General features: G+C 36.0%; 1 long non-coding RNA gene across 2 annotated transcripts in view; it reads left to right on the plus strand.

Moving 5' to 3' along the window:
* The first annotated feature begins 9084 nt into the window (after positions 1-9084).
* The window catches only part of LOC128548495 (uncharacterized), a 235397-nt gene continuing 219547 nt past the window's right edge, over positions 9085-24934 (plus strand). Inside the window, exons 1-3 of one of the 2 annotated variants that reach the window (XR_008367107.1) lie at positions 9085-9608; positions 10203-10336; positions 10988-11106. This is a non-coding gene — a long non-coding RNA (uncharacterized LOC128548495). Of the gene's footprint in view, positions 9609-10183; positions 10337-10987; positions 11107-24934 lie in introns of those variants that run through there. The other variant, XR_008367106.1, reaches the window with a different exon arrangement.

A 24934-nucleotide genomic window follows, 5' to 3' on the forward strand; every position in this document is an offset into this window, starting at 1 on the left:
CAATCTGTAATATCAGTACAATTAAATATATTTTTTATATATCAGCAAATTTCAGTTTGGTTATTTCCAAATCTTTGCCAACATTTTCAAATTGAGAATTTCCTGAACGTGACAAAACTGTAGTTTCCTTTGTTTTACATGTAATAGGAATACTATGATAAACCTTAATGCATTGTATAAATTTTCGTTTCCTTCATCAATCTGCATACTTTTAAACTAAAACTTTGAATTGACTTATTAGGTTTATTTATTATACCCCCACAAACGAAGTTTGCGTTGGCGTGGTGGGCGCATATAGTAGGCAGCTTGTCGGTCAGTCAGTTGGTCGATACGTTGGTTTTCATGGTTTCCAGACAAACAACTCATAAAAGTCATGAAAAGTTTAAATAATGCTTGGTGCATAGGTGTAATATCTTAATATACAGGTCAAGCTGAGATGAGTAGACCACAGGTCAAAGTTCCGGTTTTTTAGAGGATTTTGCACAAATTTCTGAATGGAATTATTTATGTATAATCTTATCTATTTCATCTGACTGTATCACATTCAATGCCTTGTATGTTTTTTTTCCTTTTCCCAATTTTTTACATTTATACCAATACCAATTTTTATATTTTTGTTTAAAGAAAAGATGTATCTTCTGCACACCAATAGATCAATTCAACTTCTTCTTATTACATTTAGATACTTTGCATTTTCTTACGAACATGCGTCCGCAACGGAGTGCAGTGTATGCACATTTCATAACCCTGAGAATACGGCACCTTCGCCTAAGCCAGCCATGCCGGTAACCAACGTAATACGATGCATGCACATCCTCAAGAAAAGATGTTTCTAAACTGCATAGGAGACATGCACATGGCTGACATTTTAATAGGTTCGAAATCTGCATACACTACACTGTTTAGTGGCTGTCAATGTTCAGAACCTGTGTACCAATTACTTTGGTCCGAGAGCTCACGGACTTTTATTGCAACAATTGAGGCCAAAAGAAGTTTATACATTTTTGGAAACAATATTTCAAATCCTGCATGAAAACCTATTTTTTAAGTGCCAAAGCCGTGCCTATCTATATTTTGTTCACTTATGTTTGTAATAGGGGAGGTAAAACTGAATTGTAAAAATATTAGGGGGTAGGGTAAAGTTTACGTCTACCAGTTTTTTCACTGATTAATTACAGTAACTATCTGATTGTCAGTAAATGTATATATGTCCAACAATTACAGCAATAAGAAATTTATCAAAAAGAACTGACAGGCAAACTGGATATTCAAGGTCAAAGGTCAGATTAATGTAAAGATCACACAAATTGGCATGTTTGAAATCTATTTTTATTCTTAAAAAATGGTTTGTTATCATAAGTCACTCATCTTTATTTACGTAATGTGTGTATATCAGCCAAAATCAGAAATGCAAATTGTATTGCAAAAAGTCAAGGTCAACCCTGATAACTGAAGGTCAAAGTTCATTTTTATGCAAAAATGTGAAAATTATTACCTTAACTTTTTCTAATCTGTTTAATATGTTTTCACATTATTAGTCACTAAAGTTATTTCGTTTTAATGTTTGTGTGTCAGGCAAAGTCAGCAGTGCAGATGTAACCCTAAAAATGCCGAGAGTAAAGCTAATATCAAAGGTCAAAGGTCAAATTTGTGTGAGCACTCGCATGAATAGCTTCTTGTTTGAAAAATAACAGATATGTACTAATCATTATAAGTAATTGTTCGTGATTTATTTCAATGTATATATGTCTCACAATGTCAGTAATAAAGATATCGTCTAAAATCAGACAAGTTCAAATGTAATATTAAGGGTCAAAGGTCATTTTCAAGGAAAAGAATGAAAAAATAGCTCTTTAACTTTTCTCTTTGTTAACAATATCTTGTCGATATTAGGCAATGACATCAGTTCATTTTAATGTATAAATGTTAGGCAATGTCTGGTATGCACATATAATTTCAAAACATTCAAGGTCAATCATAATATAAAAGGTCAAAGGTCAAAAAGTGAGTAAAATGTTAAAATGCAATAATATCACCTATTTGTAATATGTTTTATTGTTTAAAAGTATTTGTTTTGTCATTTCAGTGACTAATCACTAAGACGCCCCGTCGCAATCATATAACACCGGTTCTGAAGGAGCTTCACTGGTTGCCAGTGAAATACAGGGTGCAGTACAAGGTTCTGACCCACACCTTTAAGGCGTTACACAATCAGTCCCCTGCCTATATTAGGGATATGCTAGAAGTGTATTAACCGGTCAGGACCCTAAGATCGCAAGACACGCTGTCACTGGTTATGCCAAAATCTAATACCATGATGTATGGCAATCGCAGCTTTTCGTGCACTGCTCCAAAGCTTTGGAACTCTCTTCCTGTCAAGATCAGGGAAGCTGACACGCTAGCTGCTTTCAAAAGCCTGCTCAAAACCCACTTCTTTGTACAATATTTTGTTAACTGACCGATACATTTATTTTTTTTTATCTTGTTTTTTTTTTTTTTTTTTTTTTTTATTTTTTTTTTTTAAATTATACTTGTTTTCATTCATGATTTTTGTTAATGTGGAATGCATTATCTTTGTATACGTATTTGTTTGTATTTTTGCAATTTATTCTGTAAAGCACTTTTGAACGTGTACAAGTGCATGAAAAGAGTGCTATATAAATGTGGTATAATATAATATATAATCTATTTTGCTGTATATATGTCAAACGATGTCATGGAAGAGAAAATATGTCAAGGTCAAACCTGGTATTAAAGATCAGGGGCAATTCTTGTGTAAAAGATCAAAATGTAGCATACTTACTCATTATTTTGTTAAAAAATAACTCGTTGTTATAATTCACTTTTAGCAATTTGTTTTAATTATTTTTGTCAACGCTAGTAACCGATCATTATTTAAAAGTATATATAACAGATGATATCATTCTTCCTAGATAATGAAAAAATAGTCAAGGTCAAACCTGCCATTCAAGGTCAAAGGAGAGGGTCTTCAAGACATTCGCCATTATGAAAAAAAAAACAACGCTTTAACAAGTTTGGTAGTAAATTAATAGGTCCTACATTAAGTCTACACAGACACCGTAAGGTCCATAGAATAGTACGCATCCACCTCATGGGTACCTACTTCCAAAACCAGTAAAGATAAACTGGACAAGGTTCAAAATTCAGGCCTGAAGATTATTCTCGGAGCAATGAAAACAACTCCAATAAAAGAAGTGGAAAAAGACAGCCAACCTTGAGCCACTAGAGATAAGACGCGAGTACAAAGCCCTTGTACAGGCAGAGAAGGCAAAGAGACTAACATCACGCCCACTCCACTCAAAACTTGAGAGCATAACCAAAAACAGACTGAAACGTCAGAGTCTCACCCATATCGTCAAACAACTGCAGAAAGGAAAGGCAGCAGCACTAGACGCAGAGGATGAGTCGCTTGTGCCTTATGAATGGGTTCCTAGACAATGTGCTCCAAAGATCAAATTGGTGGTGCCAGGAGTTAAAGCAAAGGGAAAACAATATCAGACTCACCAACAATCTCTTACGTTAGAAATGAACAATGACTGCTATCCAGCACACCCTTGGATCCAAGCATATACTGATGGATCAGTGGGAAAAGCAGTTCATAATGCTGGGAGTGGTGCCTACATCAAATTTCCAGAACAAAATAAAGATAGTCATTGCTTTAACACTAGATGCGGAAGTGAACTGCACCGCTCCTGCAGGTCGCTGGCATCATCCCACAGCTTGGTCTCATTTGGGATGTATTTGGGCTAAACTTTCTGGCGTACTTCTTCCAGATAGAAACCGCTCAGTAGGATGTGGAATGGCATTTGTCCTCTGATCCGCACTGGCATGTTGGTATCTTTGCAAAACCCCGCTTCTTCATATGTTTTCTCAGGCCACAGTGTCTAGTGCGCTGACGGGAGGATAGTTTTTGACTGTGCCCGATTAGCTTGTGCAGACTGTCATAATTTGGCAGGAAGCCTCTAGAATTTATGTTATTCCAGTCTGACTCAAATCTATTCTTCCGCAGAATCTGAGATTCTCTGTATGAAGTTAGAGGTTTGGGACTGTATTTATCTCCGGCTATGTCGACATTTCCAGCAGCTGTCTCGTTAAGATGTCTGATGGACTTGCTGAGAGAGTCTGAAGAGCTCGCATGGAGTCTGTCAGGAAAACAATATTTTGTCCATTTTCTCCTCGCTCATACAGTTGGCGTGTGGCCTTAGTGGGGACTTGCGTCTCGGCCTTAAGTTTGAGAATCTCTTGCCGACTGGATGAGAGAGTGTGAGAGAATCTGATGTAGGCACTACTTCCAGCGTTCTGAACTGCTTTTTCCGCTGATCTATCGGTAGATGCTTTGATCCAAGAGTGTGCTGGATAGCGGTCATTGATCATTTCTAGCGTAAAAGATTATTGGTGGGCCTGATGTTATTTTCCCTATTCTACTGCTGGCACCTCAAATCTGATCTTTGGAGTACATTGTCTAGGAACCCATTCACCGGGCACAAGCGGCTCTGCCTCTGTGTCCAGTGCTGCTGTTTTTCCTTTCTGCAGTCATTTCAGTCTGTTCTTAGTTCTGCTCTCGAATTTTGAATGGAATGGGTGTGATGGTAGTCTCTTTGCCTTCTCTGCCTGCACAGGGGCTTTGTACTCTCGTCTTGTCTCTAATGGCTCAATGTTGGATGTCTTTTTCATTTCTTTTATTGGAGTTGTTTTCATTGCTCCGAGAATTATCCTCAGGCCTGAATTTTGAACCTTGTCCAGTTTATATTTGCTGGTTTTGGAAGCAGTTACCCATGAAGTGGATGCGTACTATGCCATGGGACTTACGGTGCCTGTGTAGACTTGCCGTAGTATCTTTTCATTTGCTCTCCATCTTGTTCAAGTCATTTTTTCATAATGGCAAGTTTCTTGAAGAACCCTCTCCTTTCCCCTTTTTTGTCAAATTTGACAATGACTGATTTTTTCATAATTAAGGAAGAATGATATCACCTACTACTTTAAAATGAATACTGATCAGTTACTAGTATTGGCAAAAGTACCCTAAATCAATAAAGAAAAATCACTGCAAAATGCTGTTTTTATGCGAATTTTCACACATATTTGACCTTTGACTTTTGATAAAAAGGGCTGGCTTTGACTTATTAAGATAAAACCTACATTGCTGACCTTGCTTGACATGTATACATTAAAATAAATTTCTAACAAAGTAATGAGTACGTAAAAAGTATGCTACATTTTGATCTTTTACACAGAAATAACCCCAGACCCTTAATACCAGGTTTGACCTTGACGTATTGTCTCTTCCATGACATCGTTTGACATATATACAGTAAAATAAACAACGATCAGTTACTGAAATGACAAAACAAATACTTTTAAACAATAAATATTATCACAAATAGGTGATATTTTTGCAACAGTTTACTCACTTTTTGATCTTTGACCTTTCATACGGGAAAACCGAAGTTTTTTCTGTCTATAGATAAAGTGTACGTGTATATATGTCAAAGTAAACCTATATACCGTTCAACTTGGGAATAAGTTCTATACCTTCACCGGTTTTGTTGTTGTTGTATCCCATAATTCTACCGGACCTGCTGCCGTGCTTGCGCAATAAATACTTTCAAGACGACATTTGACAAAATAAAATTGCATATAAACGATCCGGCGCCGCATTACCAAAACAAATTATTCTATCGAGTTGAAAATTCGCGGATTCAATGGAATTCGGTGTTATTCGGTTTTCTTCATGTAACGAGTTTATGGACGATTCAAGCGGCACGCTTTTTGTTTCCAATATTAAATAATAATGTAGGCTACATTACAGCACTGTTTGAATAAGAAAATCATCGTTTATTTATTATTTTTTAATGTAGAAAAGATAATAATTTCAAAAATGTCAAAGTAAATGAGATATACTGCCTTAATAAAATTTATTTATAGACATAATTTTCTCACAGTTGAGTGTCCAGTGGTTAATGCATATATTTCCCACGCGCGAGGTCCGAGTTCGAATCTCGTCTGATGCTTGAATTTTTTTTTTTTTTTTTTGCTTAGGTCCAATTTTATTGATTTTTTTCTATTGATATTTATCACATTTTTTGCAATTATTGGAACAGAAATCAATAATGTGTATAGTTAACCACCGTTTTGTCTGTAAATTTTGAACAAAAAGTCGAAGGCATGGAAAAGCATAATTATGTCGATACTGATTATCTCCCCTCCCTTCCACAGTCTTTCACATACATTGCAACTACTTTCTCAAAAAAAATCAATTCATTTTTACACTTGAAAAAATATTGGCTATAAACTTGAGAGGCCTCAACTACGATCCCTATCGAGCTAAAATTTAACTTTATAATTTAATTGTATTCAAAAATGGCCCCAGACTGTAAGGAGTTTATTAAATTAAATTGGATTTTTTGAATTTCGACCAAGAGTGTTTGTGTTACAGATAAAATTCTGGTCAAGAACTTATTAGAATGAGTTTGAAATAAGAATTTAACATGTAAATGGTGTGTGTCATTCTCAAATATATAAAATAGTGTCATTTGGTAATAATGACATTTTAAAGAATTGAAATAGTCAGTTGTTAGGATAGCAGGATTATATTAGTTCCGGTATCTATACTACAAAAGAATATCAGAAGAACACAAGGTTGGGCGTGATGTTACGCAGGCTTAATGTGTAAATTGTTGTGGGGTTTTAATTTTTTGGATTGTTTTTGGTCGTTTATTTGTATTATACACATGAACTGAAAAGAAACAGTGCATTCCCGGATTCAGAAGTTTGTATTAAAGAAACAAATTGATAGCAAAGGCATGATCGTTGAGGCGCATAGCGCCAAGTGTAGGTATGTACCGAAGAGGGTATACTGAACAGTTTTAAAACTAAGTACGTATGTAACTGGTGGCCTACTGGTACTGATGATAAACCCGCACAGATGATAAAGACGACCACCTTGGAATTATTTGATTGCAATCGGTAAATTATACAATTAAACCCACCATCTAATAGCAACCACTAATACAACACCATCTGGTGTAAACAAAAACAAAATTGGTAATATTCTGTATAAAAAATGACTTACATTTATCTGTATAATAAAATATTTATCCAAAACTACTGTAGAAGAGGGTGTTTTTTACACATGCTCACTGTCAACACATAAAGTAGAAAAAAGTGGAAACTTCACAGGTCGCTCAACACGACAAAAACGAAAATGTTGCAGGCTCGGTTTGATTGAGCCTGTTCACGGACGGTAGTGGAAATGCATGCTACCGTCCACACCCTCTAGCCCCGGGTTGAGCAGAACTCAACATTTACATATGCTAAAAGTACAAAAAGCAAATTAGAGACATCCGCAGATGTATTCAAACGGCGGTGAACATGGAACCTTCAATGATACACGTGTTGAGGCGTGTAATTCCATGAAGAGTGGCGTTTGGTCCCAAGATAAAATAATGGGGTTGCCCCAAACGAGAAAACAATAGGCAGAACTAAACAAACTGGAATTTAGGAAGGGGATCTGAGGTTATGGAGCCTGCGTATCACAGGAACTGTCAAAAGACAAAATTAAAAAGCAGGCACCACATCCAAGGGGTGATTATACAATACCCAAGGCTATGAAAGCGGGAGTATTAGAACCACCCAGGCCGAAATGGTCATGTTGGGAAACTAAACAGTACCAATAACACGACATAAAAGTCGTGCTGAACGATCTGAGAAGATCGAAATATAACAGCCCTGATTGAAAGGCCTGACATTGGGTCACTTTTCACTATTTGATCCAGAATGACTGTTGCAGCATATATAATACTATGAGGAAAATTTCGTAAATGACTAAGTGGTCGAATTAATCAACGTTTGTACAGTGCCATTTTACATACCCCTTTCAGGTATTCACTTCGTGTGAGTTTGCTTACTAAATATAAAATTTAATTATGTAAAGTTTTCAGCAAATGTTAAGCATTATTTTGATACCAACCATTGATAACAATTTGCAGAAATAAAAAAAAGTTACAGAAAAAAACCTCGTTCTCTGTCCGGGTTTATCATCAGTACCAGTATGGATGCATTTTGGGACTCGATTCTGTGCACCCAAATATCACTATTATCTTTAACTCTTAAACACTATTTTCCATTGTCTGTCTAGTGCTGACAAATTTGAAGAAATGATTATAGAAAGGGGCATAATTCATGAAAAATTGGTGTCAAAATGTAACATGATGTGGGTGATGAGGTGGAATGTCTATTTTAAATTTAAATCAAATCCATTTTGACATAACTGAGATATAGTGAAAATACATCAAAATCAACCTTAAATTTAAAGTAAAAGGGGACATAATTCATAAAAAATTGATGCCAGAGTTAAGCACCTTATGTCACATGATGTGGGTGATGAGTTGGAACAACTATTTTAAATATGAATCAATTCCATTTAGTAATAACTGATATATAGTGAAAATACAACAAAATTAACCTTAAATTCTAAGTAAAAGGGGACATATTTCATGAAAAATTGGTGTCAGAGTTATGCACCTTGTGTCACATGATGTGGGTGATGAGATGGAACATCTGTTTTAAGTTTGAATCAAATCCATTTAGTAATAACTGAAATATAGTGAAAACGCATCAAAATTAACCTTAAATTCTAATTAAAAGGGGGCATAATTCATGAAAAATTGGTGTCAGAGTTATGTACCTTGTGTCACATGATGTGGGTGATAAAGTGGAACATCCTTTTTTAAGTTTGAATCAAATCCATATAGTAATAACTGAGATATAGTGAAAATGCATTAAAATTAACCTAAAATTCTAATTAAAAGGGGGCATTAATTCATGAAAAATTGTTGTCAGAGTTATGCACCTTGTGTCACATGATGTGAGTGATAAGGTTATACATCTATTTTAAGTTTGAATCAAACCCATAGAGTAATAACTGAGATAATAGATTTCGGGACGGGATGGGACGAGACGCGACGGGACGCGACAAAACTGACTCCTATATAGCGCCCCCCACCCCCATATTTGGTGGGGGTATAATGGCACAAGACCACAGTTATTTGCCCTTGGTTGACCACATTACGGAAGTGGTTACGCGGAAAATAGTTCCTCTGTTTGATGGTGAATATTGGTGAATTTTTGAGTGAAAGACCTGCAATAAATGGCATGATTTAATAGAGGAGATATGAAATAGTAGGTACATGTACAATTTGACAGAATGAAAATGTCAGAATATGCATAACATGACTTTTTGATAGGGCCTGTTTTGCCTGTTTGCGGCCATCTAGAGAGTATTCTTCATACGCATGTGATTTGGTTCAAAATGGTGGAAAAAAGAGCCGGTCAACCCAATGTTTACTGTGGCTGGAATTTTTTCTCTTGGATAGTTCTGTTGAGTTCAGGTATTTTTATAGGGGTTGGAATGCATGCAAAATTGCTATAGTGTCCAGTGCCTATATAGAACATATAGTAAAAATAACTGTGGTCTTAGGCCTGATATAGTGGAAAATGTCAGAAAGTAAATTGTCAATATTTTTGTTATTTTTCAATCTACATGGCTGAAATTTTGACAGTGAATGGCTGGTAGGCACAGAAATCTGGTAAATATTTAGATAAATCGTTACATTTGCTGAAATTGCTTCAGTTTGGGTAAAAAGTATACATGCACTTGAAACTTGTGAAAAATCCTACTTTCAGTTTACATATTTCTGGATATTTTCTAATTTTGCAGGTTTTCATGCATGAAATGCATTTTTATAAGTTCTTTGTTTGAAACCGGTATGCGGAAAACAAAATGGGGTATTACAAATGCCGCGATGTGATATTTTTTTATTTTTTAGAAATTTGAGGTGAGCCTGAGGAAATCTGACCTAAAGTCAGATATGTATTTTTTTCTATTCTTGTTTACATAAAATTGCTCTTTTGGTTACTTGAATTTACACAGTACACACTGTCTGAATAGTGAAATATGTGTAATCATAATCTGTGCAAGAAAAATCAGTTCGAGGGCTTGAAAATTTGACAGATTAGGCCTGAAATTGGCATATTTTAATTGATTTTGAAGGAAAACAGGCAGATTTTCACACAATAGACTTGCATATTGGATTCCTTAATGCTTAATTGAGCATAAATCATCATATCTGAGGTCCTGAATTGTATATTTACTTATTCTGTTGGATTTCTTACACTTTTAGTACCTAAAAACCTGAAATGAGAGCGCTCGGACAATGTGAAGTCTGTCGCATAGACGGGGATTGACCGCCTTTGTACATATATGTCTACAGCTTCTCAGATTTGACCGAAGACAGTTATTCGGTGTTGTGAATGGGTAAATAATTCCATTTTAGATGCTTTTAATCAAGATCAGGAACTTTCTGTGATTTTGTAAAATTTAATAGACTTCGTTAAATTGCATCGGCAAGCGAAAAAAAGCCAGAAAATAGAATTGTAGTGGAATAACATTTTTTCAGCCAGTTTTGCCATAATGACTACTTTCTAAATCATGTGTGGTAGTGAGATAACATTTATAATCATTTACCATGAAATTGGACAGGAATTTGTTCATAATAGTTGATGCAGTAAGCTGTATTCCCAGTGTGAATACTCAGTTCAGATTGTAGCTAATTTCACCTGAAAATAGTAAACATTGCTTTAGATCTAGCAGACAGTAAAGCAAGGAAACTGGACAGACTGCTTTGTGATTGATAGTTTTGTTATTCAGACTGTTTGTTATGACACATTTTACTTACATAAGACTTGAATTTGAGGTTTTATATTACATTATGACAGTTTCAGTATGGGTAAAGGAGACTGTGATATAAATATTCATAGAAAAGTTGCTTTGAGGGGCACGTTTTAGCATTTCACACTTTCTTTGCAGTCAGATTGTTTTGAAATATAGTTTGCACATACATACAATCATGTAAACTGATTAAGTATTCATTCTAAGAAATTATGACCAGCTCGACTCATATTTCAGATGTTGTTCGGCCGAAGGCCTTCCAGTCACACAGAAGATCCTGGTTCGGTCACACGAAGGGTTACTTCCATTGATATTAGTCACAGGAAAAATTAGGACCACCAGTTGTAGTTTCTCAGGTTGATATTTATTAAGGTTTTTGCTGAAATTAAGCCAGTTTGGAACATTCAGCAGGCAGTGATGTACATTAAAATCATTCTTTATAGAAATAGGGGCTGTTTTGCCAGAATGCTCAGCTGTGATACACAGTGTAAGATTTTGTGCAGTGTAAATGGTCATGATGTGCATGTTTCATTTACAGAGTGCACTGAATGCCTGTAAACTGTAAGATTTGAGTGAAATATTCATTCCAGAAAGACTCATAAGCTTTTTAGTAAGCTCACATATTGGATTTTTCAGAGCTGTTTGGCTCATTTTACCTAGGGTAGCCATAAATGAATGATCACTGAAAAGTATATGACACATATATGTACAAAAGCTATTCATTCTCATATTTGCCACATACTGGGCTGCTTAAAAAGGGCAAATTTGACAGCTACAGGATTTTTCTTAGTTCACATTTTACTTTTTCGTGTGAGTAGACTCCGCGTTTTGACGTGCTTTTTTAATATGAATAGTTTTCCTTAAAATTGGAACAGTGATATTGTAATCAGACTTGAAGTGGCTCTTAATTTGGATAGATGTATATTAAGGAAACATGCTGTTTTTTATTTTGGCTGAAAATCTCATCAAACAAAAAAGTTATAGAATTTTGCGTTTTTTTCATCTGAAAAGTACGCGAATTTTTTTTTTTGCTCAGATTTGACCGATACCATGTGTAACATTGGAAGCTGTCACATTTTAGTGCATAGTTCGACAAAGGTGTAACTTTCAGATTTAATTTGCTATACATCTGAGATTATACTGGTAAAATATGTTTTAGTTTGGAGAGAAAAATAGGTCTAAATAGGCACAAGACCACAGTTATTTGCCCTTGGTTGACCACAATACGGAAGTGGTTACGCGGAAAAATAGTTCCTCTGTTTGATGGTGAATATTGGTGAATTTTTGAGTGAAAGACCTACAATAAATGGCATGATTTAATAGAGGAGATATGAAATAGTAGGTACATGTACAATTTGACAGAATGAAAATGTCAGAATATGCATAACATGACTTTTTGATAGGGCCTGTTTTGCCTGTTTGCGGCCATCTAGAGAGTATTCTTCATACGCATGTAATTTGGTTCAAAATGGTGGAAAAAAAAGAGCCGGTCAACCCAATGTTTACTGTTGCTGGAATTTTTTCTCTTGGATAGTTCTGTTGAGTTCAGGTATTTTTATAGGGGTTGGAATGCATGCAAAATTGCTATAGTGTCCAGTGCCTATATAGAACATACAAATGTATTTTCTGTCTTGAAGAATGACTTACATGTTAATTTCTCTGTTTTATGAGTAAAGAACAATATTAGTTTGGTAAAATAAAATCAAATCATTGATAAATTCTCCAGTTTGTTTATAACGGTCAATGAAAGAAGATTCGGTGTTATTTCCTGACTGTATGCATGTATGCTCAAGAACTGTACAAGTGCTTGCGAGTTTCGTAAATAGACTGTATGCCTGTTTGAGAGTGACTTATTTATAAAATATCGGCGTTTCTTATGTTCCTGTAGTATTTCTTCATAATTATAACCCGCAAACAAAGTTTGAAGGAGGGTGGTATATAGCAGTCGACATGCGGTCTGTCTATTGGGTCTGTTTGTATATGTGTCCTCATAAAATTGGTCGTGCAATTACTTGAATACTATTACACCTACCTTTCTCAAAGTTTACACACAAACATCGGCAATATGTTGTTAATGCCTGTCTTATTCTTTTCATTTTCTTTTTAAAATGACACTTAAAGGTGGAACAGGGTCTGTTTTACGTGTCAGTGCCATAACTTCTTTATGCATTAAGGGATTCTGAAATAACTTGGCACAAATGTTCACCATCATGAGACCACAATGAAACGATGTGTCGCACACAAGACTATATTTTCTAGAATTTCAACCCATTGAAACCGATATATCATCGCAACTACAATTAATAAGGTTTAAAAAAATGAACAGTATATGGAGTGATTTTAGTGAAACGGTCAGAAAGTTTACCTTGATGATCTTGATGAAACTGAAACAAAGACGAGGTACAACTCACGCAATTTTGTAAACAACGGAAGTGGATTGGCTTAGCAATGAAAACGACTAAATCCGCAAAGAAAAATTCCCGGCGTATGTAAGCGTTATCACAATCAAATATAAATTATTTCAAATGGAAATAACGGTTAAATCTTGACAGGTAGTAAACACGACGGCTGTACAACTCGCCTACGGTATTTGTAAAGATAACATGTTTATGTTATTATTGAGAAAGGGGGATCCGGTTACTGAAACAATTAGGCTATTTGTGGCAAAATAGTTGTACTACTTTTGAATCTTGTTGACTGATTTACCATGAAGTAAACCCAGAATTACTAATAAGGACTTTATCGACTTTCCTGACAATGTTTTCGTTATCGTTTTCTATTTATACGTCCATTCGCAGGAATTTGCGGGTGCAATAGTTTTTAAAAAAATCTGAGGATCAGTTTGTTGGCAGACGGACAGACAGACGGAGGTCAACCTATAGTCCCCTCCTGTCTCATCTAATCGATATTTTGAAATCGTCAGGTAACATTTCTTCGCGTGAATTCCATAGGGAATCGTCGGTTAACTTCCTGTTTATGTAACTTTCAGTTTCTAATTCTGTATTTTATGATAGTATATGTGTGTAAAACCAACACTGAACACATGCATATAAACGATGCTGAAGAGTTCAATTCATTAAATAATTAAGCAGGATAGCGAATCACAGACCCTCTATCCCCATCCCGAATGGATTAGTACAAGCATAGCACGAGGAGTCCGACATTAAATGACATTATTTACATGACGACTGATCAAAAGAGACAATTTTGTATGCATATTTTTTGTTTGTTTCATTCACGACTTTAAAGGACATAAATCGCCTACTTTACTCGCAAGATGGAATACAGTTTCACTCGCAAATACGCGTCCAGATCAAATATCAAAATTGGCAGGTCGGCATACAGAAAATGTTTTTCTCAACGACTAGATATAAATATATTTCATTCAAAACCGCAACAAATATGAAACATCTTATTTACATATATTTATGGAGTATGCATATTTATTTCAGGAAACTTCATGGATTATTGGATTACAAATCAATTTGACGCGTTATTAATCTGTTTCATGACTTGGTCGAGAGAATTTTCACGCAATGAGTGTGATCAGTCAACATTTTGGCAGCATTTTGTAAACATTACCTGTCAATGTCATCTATCATATCACCATATAACCATATTTATGTTAGACTTGTCGTTAAGGACTATGTTATTTTGACAATGAAAAATTCCGATTCAAAACTTAGATTGTCGTAACAACATGAGAAATGCGCGGGAATCAAAGAGAAATTAATAATGAAAAAATGCATCTCCGAGTAAATTAAAAAATATCAATGACACTCAAAAGCATGTCCCAACAGTGTACTGGAAGAAAATGCATAGAAATTTTTGGGGTATGTATTTGGTGCCGTAAGTCTCTCATATGTATACAATATATTTATTCATCAATCAAGGATATGTCAGTGTAAATGAGTTAAGCGTTAGTTTTCTAAGAAAACGTCATTAAATTGTGTTACACAATTCACACGTGCACGAGTTTTTACAAAAATATGTCCGCCATGTTTTCTATAGTGAACGAAATAAAAGGAGTATTTTACCTTAGAATTCCTTATTGTTTAGTGCGATTCAGTCTCTAATCTAAATAAAGCATCGCATTTTTTATAACATCCCGTCATTTACTCTCTGCTGAATAATTTATTTAGCAAAAAACCTTTAAAAAAAGACTAATTTTTATGTCTCTGGAGTATAAGGTGTAAAACATGACATTTTCTTTCATTATAGCCTGAAAAAGTAGAGAAGTGATTTTACAGTAATAAGTAAATGCTGTTCAAATATGTATCTAAAAATCTCATAAATCTGCCATTTTTTTTCTTTGGCTTTTTATTTATTTATTTATTTATTTATTTATTTGGTGGGGGAGGGGTTATTTGTTTGTTTTGTGTTCCCATGGAAACAAAATGGCCGCCAATTTGACCAGACATTTGAATAGTCATAACTTTATCATTTTTACTCCGATTTTGAAATTTCTTTCACTTCTTTAAATGATTTATTAAGAAATCCCAGCTGACAAAATTAACATTAGAACAATGCTGCCTTTCCCTTTAAAGTGGCATTATGCGCATCTTACTGCACATAATGTGTTTTTCTTGAGTGTTTTGTAAAAGCAAGTTTCGGTTGCTGTGCATTTAAATGTGTTAAATTAACGAAAATGCCGCATAAGTAATTGAAGTTGATGCTTTAGAAATAAAGAAATCGGGCTAATGAAATAATAGAGCCTTTCTTCGATCTTCTACGCAATGATCTCCCTTGCCCTAAGATAGAGATTTCTGAAGTAGAAGGGAAGCAACTCCTGCATGCAGTTAAAAGACTGCCCCTGTCAAAATAAGAAAAGTCATATTTGGAAACTTATTATTTCGTACTGGTAACGGGAAGAGTTTTGGTATGTTGGGTTAAAAGCTATAGTTTCCTCCATCCTTTTTTACACACACTTCTATTTCAGCTGGAGTTTTACTTGAAAAATGCATGTAATTCCACTTTATATGTGGAATTATATGCGCTAGTAAGCGCTCAGGCCCTTCTCGCACACCATACCTATAGTTCGGACTTCTTTAATGTGTAAAGGCATCTGCATAAAATGAAAAAAAAAACCTGGTTAATTGAAATGTGTATTTTAGAATAGTAATAAATGGAAATAGAAAAATAGCTCTCAGCTCATTTACACGGATAGTTCAGCTTTATCGTGTATGTTATACTTTTTCGCATTTATGCTTGATGATATAGAATACTTGCCCCGAAAATTGTGACCCTAACATACTGATAACTTTTCCCACTTAAGTATTTTAATTAAAGTAAGAGTTCAGCACTGCACGGTTTTAATGAATTGTCAAACTGGAATAAAATTTGTTTTACAGTAATAAACAAGTCAAATGGTTTATCGCGGCCATAAATTTGTACAAACCGGACAGAAGATGCGAAATTGTCATTTGTGCAGGAAAGAAGCGTTTACCATAATGTCCAGTACTGGACAGGTATAGTGACATACGTTTAAGATATCATGCTTTCTGTTTATGCAGGTAAACTTGTGTTTGGTTAAATTTCAACAGAGCACAATTGTCTGAACAGTGTACAAACTCATTACTGTTTTTTCAGGCAAGGGTGGGAAAAAAGCGGTAGACAATGAAAGCAGTAACATTTTATTAAAAAAAATAAACAATGAGACAAACATTTCCAACATCTTTGGACGGTTCAAAAATCCCATGTTAAACATACGATAATGCCCGAAACGCGTGAAAATGTTCCGAATGTAAATCGGGTGAAGTAGACGCTCTATTTATAGAGTTAGATTATGCGTCTTGATACTGTACCAGAGGGGTCGGTCAATTGTGGGTTATTGATTACACTGGGCGAGTCTACTTACTTATTACTTGAGGATGAAAAAAACGTGTTTTTTAAATGTTGCTCTTAATGGCGGTTGAACTACAAAAAGTACAACAACAGTTTATTCACAACAAATCGTACGGTATGTTTTATAATCAGTAGAAGCTAGACGTATTTACGCTTATGAGACCTGTTTCACCCATAAGTAAATAATTCATAGGTCCATCATGAAATATTTTCCCCAGCGCGCATATACTTCACCTATTCGATCGAGGCCGCGATCAATAATATCATGTACCCTACCCACCTAATTCAGAATTTCAAAATAGCATAGGCCTTAAACTTAAATACACATACAGTATAAAGCAAAATAATTAATTTCAAGAAGAATTCTTACCTTCCTGGTGTCTGTTTATTGTTTTAATCACTCACAAGAGGAAGAGGGGTAGTACAGTCGTTTATAGAGGGTGTGTATTTTGTGTGAACAGATTTACAATCATGGTGTCTGGATTTTTGTGTATAATTCAGTAACCAGGTAAAATTTCAAAATAAATTCTCTAAGACTTAGTTCTTTACGGTCTGCTTTACAATTGCTAAATATTAATTTTTTACGTGATTGCATATATATTGAATTTGACTTAATGTAAAATTGCATAATTTTGAAATTTTAGCCACAGAAATATCTAAAAAAATTTAAAGCATAATACAGGTAGTGAAATGCAAAGACTTTTACGTGCATATGTTAAAATAGATATTCAGAACATTTAGATCTATGACAAAATTAGTGACTTTAGTGCAATATTCAAGAGAAAAGTACTCGGCCTGAAAATATGAACTGCTATTAAATTGTGATTGTGGCGGCACCTTAAGTCAAGCGTTTAATCTTCATAAAAAATGCGAGGTAATGTAATGTTTGTTTGTAAATTCTCCCCACCACAGTCCCGGATCCAGGGCTGGGCCGAGGGGACCGGTTCCCCCTTCCTCCCCCCCCCACCACCACCTAACCCCCAGTTGACTGAGAAGTCACCTATACTCATCAAAGATGCAACCTACTATTTTGGCAAAGGAATACTTTTTTCTCAAAATTTAGACCCAGAAACCAGAGGCCACCATTTCATACCTGCATTTCAAAATTTTCCACGGGGAAAGCCCCCTTACCCACTTTCCTCATCAAGAGGGGAGTGACCCCTTCATTACCTCAAAATTTAGACCTAAATTGCACCAGAGGCCACTATTTCATGCCTGTATTTCAAAAAATTCCAAGGGGAGAGCCCCCTGCCCCCACTAAAATGAAGGGAGTACAGACACCAATAAATGCCCCAGAGGCCACCATTTAAAAATACCAAGGGAAGACATCCCTGACCCCCACCCCAACCCCGAATACGGGCAGAAAGCACCCCCGAATACCTCGCTATGCGCCTCGACGGCGACATCCTTGTTCTAGATTGGTGCCCCCCCCCCCCCCCCCCCCCCCCCCCCACCCCCGAGTCAAAAATTTCTGGAACCAGGCCTGTACCCTGTAATTCTATCAGTTGAAGTATAAAATTTGAATGTTTTGCATATCCACAAGTGTGCAGTGTGCCATATATCGATATCAGGCACAACAGCTCAAATGAACTCTGATATCGGAGTCATGCTGCTCATATACGTTTAAATTGAGAGCAATTTCGTTTCTATATTTTGAAACAGATGCAATGTTAAGAGTTTATAATATGGCTTGGTTGTACCCTCATGCCACTATGGCACTCATAGGGTCATAACTGCCGAAAAACTTTAGGCCGAGGGCGGCTTTTAGGCCCAAGACTTATGAAACTACTTGTACCGCTTTTTTACTATATACTCTTTGTATTGATCTTGGTATTTTCATGTACCATGATTTCCATCGTTTTTCACATTTTCCACCATTTATAAGTATCATTTCTACTTCGTTTTTTCATCAACATTGTCATATTTGAAACGATTCAGCACCATGTTATGACGGTGCTATATGACGTCAACGTCAGAACGTGCGGACGTTCCGGTTACCCTAGACCATTATGACTATGGCGCGTGAAGCACACTACGCAATTATGGATTCGTCAACGGCGGCCGTATTCATCGTTTTCAACATTTTGTCTGTAAATCTGGTGGTAAGCTATATAATAATCAAAATTATTATTCATCATTATGGACTAAAAACTGAACAAAATAGGTCAGTCTAAATGAGCTATTGAATTTAGCCCGCCTACTTTGATCAGTATGGAGAGTACATATGTACGGATCTTGGGGACGTGAGTTCGATCCCCGTGCGGGACGTATGTTCTTCCTGACGTTTGGATAAAAGACACTGTGTCTGAAATCATTCTTCTTGCACCTCTGATTCATGTGGGAAAGTTGGCAGGTAATTGCGATGAACAGGTCTGTACTAGTACAGAATCCATGAAGACTGGTTAGGTTAACTGCCTGCCGTCACATAACTGAAATACTGTTGAAAAGCGGCGTTAACCTAAACAAATCAAACTTGTTTTATTTATACCAATGTAATCGTGTCATTAGTCGTAATCATTACCAACTTTTAGTAACATCGATCTATCGGGAAATCGATAATTTTGCCTATATAAGCAAAGAAGGAAAAAATTACTTAAATAGAAAAATAAAAAATTCGACACCCCACAAATTAAAGTCTAATTTATTCCGGATATTATGAATATTTTTTTTTTAAATTAATATTTGGTTGGTCCGTTTTGACTTTAAATAGACCCACCTCAGTCCATATAGACTCTGTAAACGGGTAAAAAAACTGACTTTTTCAAATGTAACAGATAAAATGAGATATTTCCCGCAAATAATCAAAAACTCGATACCCCTAAAAATGTAGAAAAATTATTCAGTTTTCGTTATGTGTATTTTTTTTTAATTTAATAATGGTTTCGGTCCTTTTTGCATTTTTAGTGTGTACAGTGAACAATAGATAAATCATTTATTACAGTGACATTTGTACATCATAGCAAATACAACAATATCATACAAATGAAATACAGTACAACCGGCCCGGTGGGCCTATAAGTCACTTTTTTACAAAACAATACAAATTGCTGATCTGAAAAGCAATGTATGGACATTTTAAATGATTACAGAACACAAATAGAATTTAGTTACATAATATTTGGAAGCTGATTTGAATTAACGATGGGTTAATGATCTTCGCCTAGCAAATGCACTTAACAGATATTTAGCTGTTCTCCTCGGAAAGTCTAACAAAAGAGTTTTTACAAGTTCTTCTTCTGACTGTAAGTTTAAATGTGATACAGTATCATCATAAAGTCTCTGTCTTAGATCGTTATACATATCACATTTAAGTAAAAAATGTATTTCATGTTCTGCCTCATTTTGTATACACTGTCTGCACAACCTGTTTTCTAATACTTCGCCAGTGAAGCGACCAGTTTCAACCCTTAAAGGGAGCATTGTAGGACCACATTCGTAACAGATCGCATTTGTAACAGATTTCGTACGTATGCGATCGCATTCGTAACAGGTAAAATGTGTTACGAATGTGTGTGTCCAACATGGGGGTTGACATGAGAAACACATATGTATCATGTTGGGTTTTATACTGCAAATGTTCAATCAGTTGGTTGTCATCGCAACATAATTAAATGACTGCCATAAGCACCATCACAAGTTAGTGTCGTCGTCGTCGACGTCAGTGACGTCATAAAATTATTTGAGCCGCATCATGAGAAAATGGGCCTTCGGAAATCTTCGAGGCTTTGCGACCACTGTGGGTCAAGATCAGCATGCTCATCCGCGCTGTCTGATCAGGGCCCAATCCGTTCGCTATTATTTCAAAGAAGGCTTATTCTACCTGAATATGAAATTTCTGACCCTAATTCAGGTGCATACATGCACAGGTCAGCCTAAAAAATATACACTTTCCTGAAATTCAAAAAAATGTTCGAGTGCCAATTTTCCCGTGACGTGGCTCAATTTTTACTATCATCACTGCAACTACCACTATAATATGATCACAAATTCAGCTACTTCTACTTTTAACTAGACTAGCTGGAATGTAGACCCACATGCTCAGGTCACTGGTTCGAACCCGGTGGCGACATACATTTGTAGCTATCTTTCGTCATCCAGAGCTGTTTCAAGTTGGGTGATAAACAGGAAGTTGCCATAGCCTGAGACAAATTGTATTCAACTTATCATGGACGGAATCGTCAGTCTTAAGTCTAGGAGAGTCCGACCTTGTGCTGCGAACTAATGTCTATGAGATTTTAAGAAAATACATCTTATTTTTTAATTACCCTCATCTCACTGAGCCCGCATGTGAGGTAACAGGCCTTCTTTTATTATAATCCCGCCGTGAAATAGCGGAGTTTGTGCATTCGTGCAGTTATATATAGGTTCTTGTCCTTGGTATAACTTGCCCAATAAAGTTCACGTCATGGTTTTAAAGGGGACATATTTCATTTGATGTATCTATAGTCGTCAGTATATGTTTTGTTTTTGATGTTTAAAGCAATGCGAACAGACAAAGATAAAAAAAAAACGAAAACGAAAAACCTATCTTGCAGAGAACCCGCGGACGCCGACGACATCAGGATCAGAACAATAGCCATGAGAAGTCTTCGAATAGTCAAGCTAGGCACTATTTTAATGTATACATAAATTTATATATACCCGGTGTTCTACGGAAACAAGCTTTTACAAGACTTTCTGTGTTAGTTGAGACTGCCTTGATCTTGATTTTAGTACATTTTATTTGTTGTTGAAGCGATACAACCGGAGAATTGCCGATTATAAAAGTTGAACAGGGATTGCATGTGGTGTGCATCTTCCCCTTCCATCGCACATATTCATATATTCATACATTTAGTGAAAATGAAATGTTACAGACTAAAACCGATATGAATGACATATACATGTAGTACCATGATACTATGAATAGACCAGTCATGGTAACGGTATTCTTGCCAAGTTTAATTCCCAGATAACAAACCAGTACCAAGATATTAACCTGACCGGATATATTCCTCTATTTAACAAGAGGGCTGTCATAGCCCAATATCGCTTACATGAGTAATATTACACAATACATGTTATTAAATCTGCGATTTTTGCCATTTTAGGGGCCATAACTCTAATACAAATAGCGTGATATGGCTACGAGTCGAAGAAAAAAAGCAAGATCTTAATGATATATAAGTTCATTGCAAGTTTGGTCAAAATCAAAGGATAAATGTGATTTCTGTCATGTTCACAATGCTAAAATCAGCAAATTTTGTCATTTTATGGGCCATAACTCCAGGACAAATGCTTCTATATAGCTAGTTTTCGCGCACGGTTTCGAGATGTTATAGACATATAACTTCTATACAAGTTTGATCAAAATGAAATAATAAATAATTATGGTCTCTATTGTGTTCACTAGGCTAAAATAAGCAAATTTTGCCATTTCAGCCATAACTCCGAGACAAATGGCGCGATATGGCTGTTTTAAAAGGAAGTGAGATCCTATTTAAGTTTAATAAATTTTAAAAATCAAATAATAAATATGTAGTCTCTATTGTGTTGACAATGATAAAATCAGCATTTTTTGCCAATTCAGGGGCCGTAACTCCAAGTCAAATGGTGCAATACGGTTGTTTTTGAAAGCAGCCGAGATCTTATAGATATATAGTTGTGTGCAAGTTTAGTCAAAATAAACAAAAAAATGTGGTCTCTATCGCGTTCACAAGGCTAAAATCAGTAACTATTGCCATATCAGGTGTCGTCACTCCAAGACGAATAAAGTGATATGGCTGGTTTTCGAAAGGAACCGAGATATCATAGATATATATAAGTTCTGTGCAAGTTCTGTCAAAATCAATTTATAAATGTTGCCTCTATTGTATTCACAAGAAAAATGTGAACGGACGGACGGTCGGACGACGAACGACGTACAAAGGGTGATCACAATAGTTTATTTTGTCACTTCGCACAAGTGAGCCAAAACATGTTACAAATGTGTTTCAGATGTAAAAATGCACTTTTTTGTTCATTTTTCCGGTCGAAAATCACATGTGACAAATGTGGTCAGATGTCACATCAAAAATCGGCATCGATCACATTTGTCACAAAAATGGTTACATATGTGCTTGATTTCTGTTACATATGCGATCTCATTTGTAATACCTGTTACATATGCGATCGCATTTGTAACACCTGTTACAAATACGATCTGTTACGAATGTGGTCCTACAGAGCACACCACAGCGGAACTGTGCAATAATCGAGTGTTCACTTCTCGTTAAATTAAGCGTCACGTACCTTTCTGTTTATATCTAATTATCCCCACGCATCCTAAAAGAACTCCACCATGAAATTGCTCCTGTACTTGCCCATATATACAGGTTATCTCTCGAATCTGGCCTAGTACCCAGTGATTGGAAAAAAGCCACCGTAGCCCCCGTATTTAAAAAAGGTCCCAAGTCTAAACCTAGTAACTATCGCCCAATTTCCCTAACTTGCATTGCTTCCAAACTCCTTGAACACATTGTTGTTTCCAATCTTATGACCTATTTTGACAAGCATAAGCTACTTAGCCAGTTCCAGCACGGCTTTAGATCAGGTCACAGTTGTGAGACTCAGCTCATTAATTTCACTCAGGAACTTTACAATAACACTGAACAGGGTCAACAAACAGATGTTATTGTCATGGACTTCTCCAAGGCGTTTGACAAGGTCGATCACATTAGACTAATTTATAAACTACAAAGCCTTGGTGTCAACCCACAAATTACCAAATGGGTCAAATCTTTCCTGTCCAACCGCTCCCAGAAAGTCGCTGTTGATGGTCATTTTTCCAGTGAACTTCCTGTACTGTCTGGAGTTCCCCAGGGGTCTGTTCTTGGGCCATGTCTCTTCCTGGTATATATCAATGACTTACCAGATTCCGTCAAATGTAACGCAAGAATGTTTGCAGATGACACCATAATATACCTTACCATCAACTCCATTTCAGATAGTATATCTCTGCAACAAGACCTGATTAGCTTAGAAACCTGGGAGAAGACATGGTCCATGGAGTTCAACCCGGACAAGTGTGAAGTCCTTAGAATTTTTAGAAAGAAAAATCCTGTAGTCTACCCCTACAAACTTCACAACATAGAGTTAAAAACTTGTGAGGCAGCTAAATACTTAGGCATAACCATTTCCAAAGATCTAAACTGGTCCAAACACATTGACAGTATCACTTCCAAAGCAACTTCCACTCTTCGCTTCATACAACGAAATGTCAAAACTGATAATAAAAAGGTCAAAATTGCTGCCTATAACACCTATGTCCGCCCTCAACTTGAATACTGTTCAAGCGTCTGGCATCCTTGGCAAAAAACCCTCACTAGCAAAGTCGAAATGTCCAAAGGTCAGCTGCTAGGTACGTCATGTATGACTACAGTTACACCAGTAGTGTTACACAAATGCTGAAAACCTTAGAATGGAATACACTCCAATATAGAAGGTTACACAATTCATTAGTAATGTTTTATAAAATAAGGACCCAGACAGTTGCAGTCGACCAATCTCATCTTATTCCAACTAGAAACCTAAATTACTTAATCCCCATGTCTCACACTCAGTACTTTTCTAACTCCTACTTCCCTAGGACCATCCGACTCTGGAACTCCCTACCAACTCATGTTAAATCTAGCCCCAGTCTCAGTATCTTTAGAGACAGGCTGGCGGTGGTCAGTATGTAATTCTGTTGCCTCTGTCCCATTTTAACTGTAGCATACTGTCTTTTTTAGCTTTTATTCTTTTAACATTGTAACATATCAGTTCTTTAACAACTGTTTCTCTGACAGCGCCGCCCAGTGATAGTCGGAAATCGACGGTTGGGTGAAAGATGTAGATGTAGATGTAGATGTTTCGTATCTACTTTTGAAGAGTTTATAAGTTCTAAGTTTTGGTGAATAGTTCAATTTGTCTGGCCAAGTATTTGCATAATAACTAAACAGTCTCTGTTTTACCTCGGTAATATCTACTTGTGATTTATTAACAAAAACATCAGGTAAATCTATATACTCGAAAACTTGACAAATTTCTGAACACCAGTTACAATTTAAATTTGAATGTTCGTAGTCATATTCAGAAATGTTCTTCGTAAGCCGTGTGTTTTCAAACGAAAGAAGTCTATTCCATAATCTAACCATATTCAGCCATCTCCTTTGTGTAGCTGGAAGCCAACCAATGTCACCATTTATTGCCAAAGTTGGTGTGAATCTGTGCACACCCAAAAAGAAACGAATGGCTCTATTTTGCACGTAGTCAATGGCCGGCTGTGGCTTAAATCCCCACACAGAGGAACAATAGTCTAGAACTGGGATAACACAAGCATTA

The sequence above is a fragment of the Mercenaria mercenaria genome, chromosome 14, assembly GCF_021730395.1.
Source record: "Mercenaria mercenaria strain notata chromosome 14, MADL_Memer_1, whole genome shotgun sequence".
Lineage (NCBI taxonomy): Eukaryota > Metazoa > Mollusca > Bivalvia > Venerida > Veneridae > Mercenaria > Mercenaria mercenaria.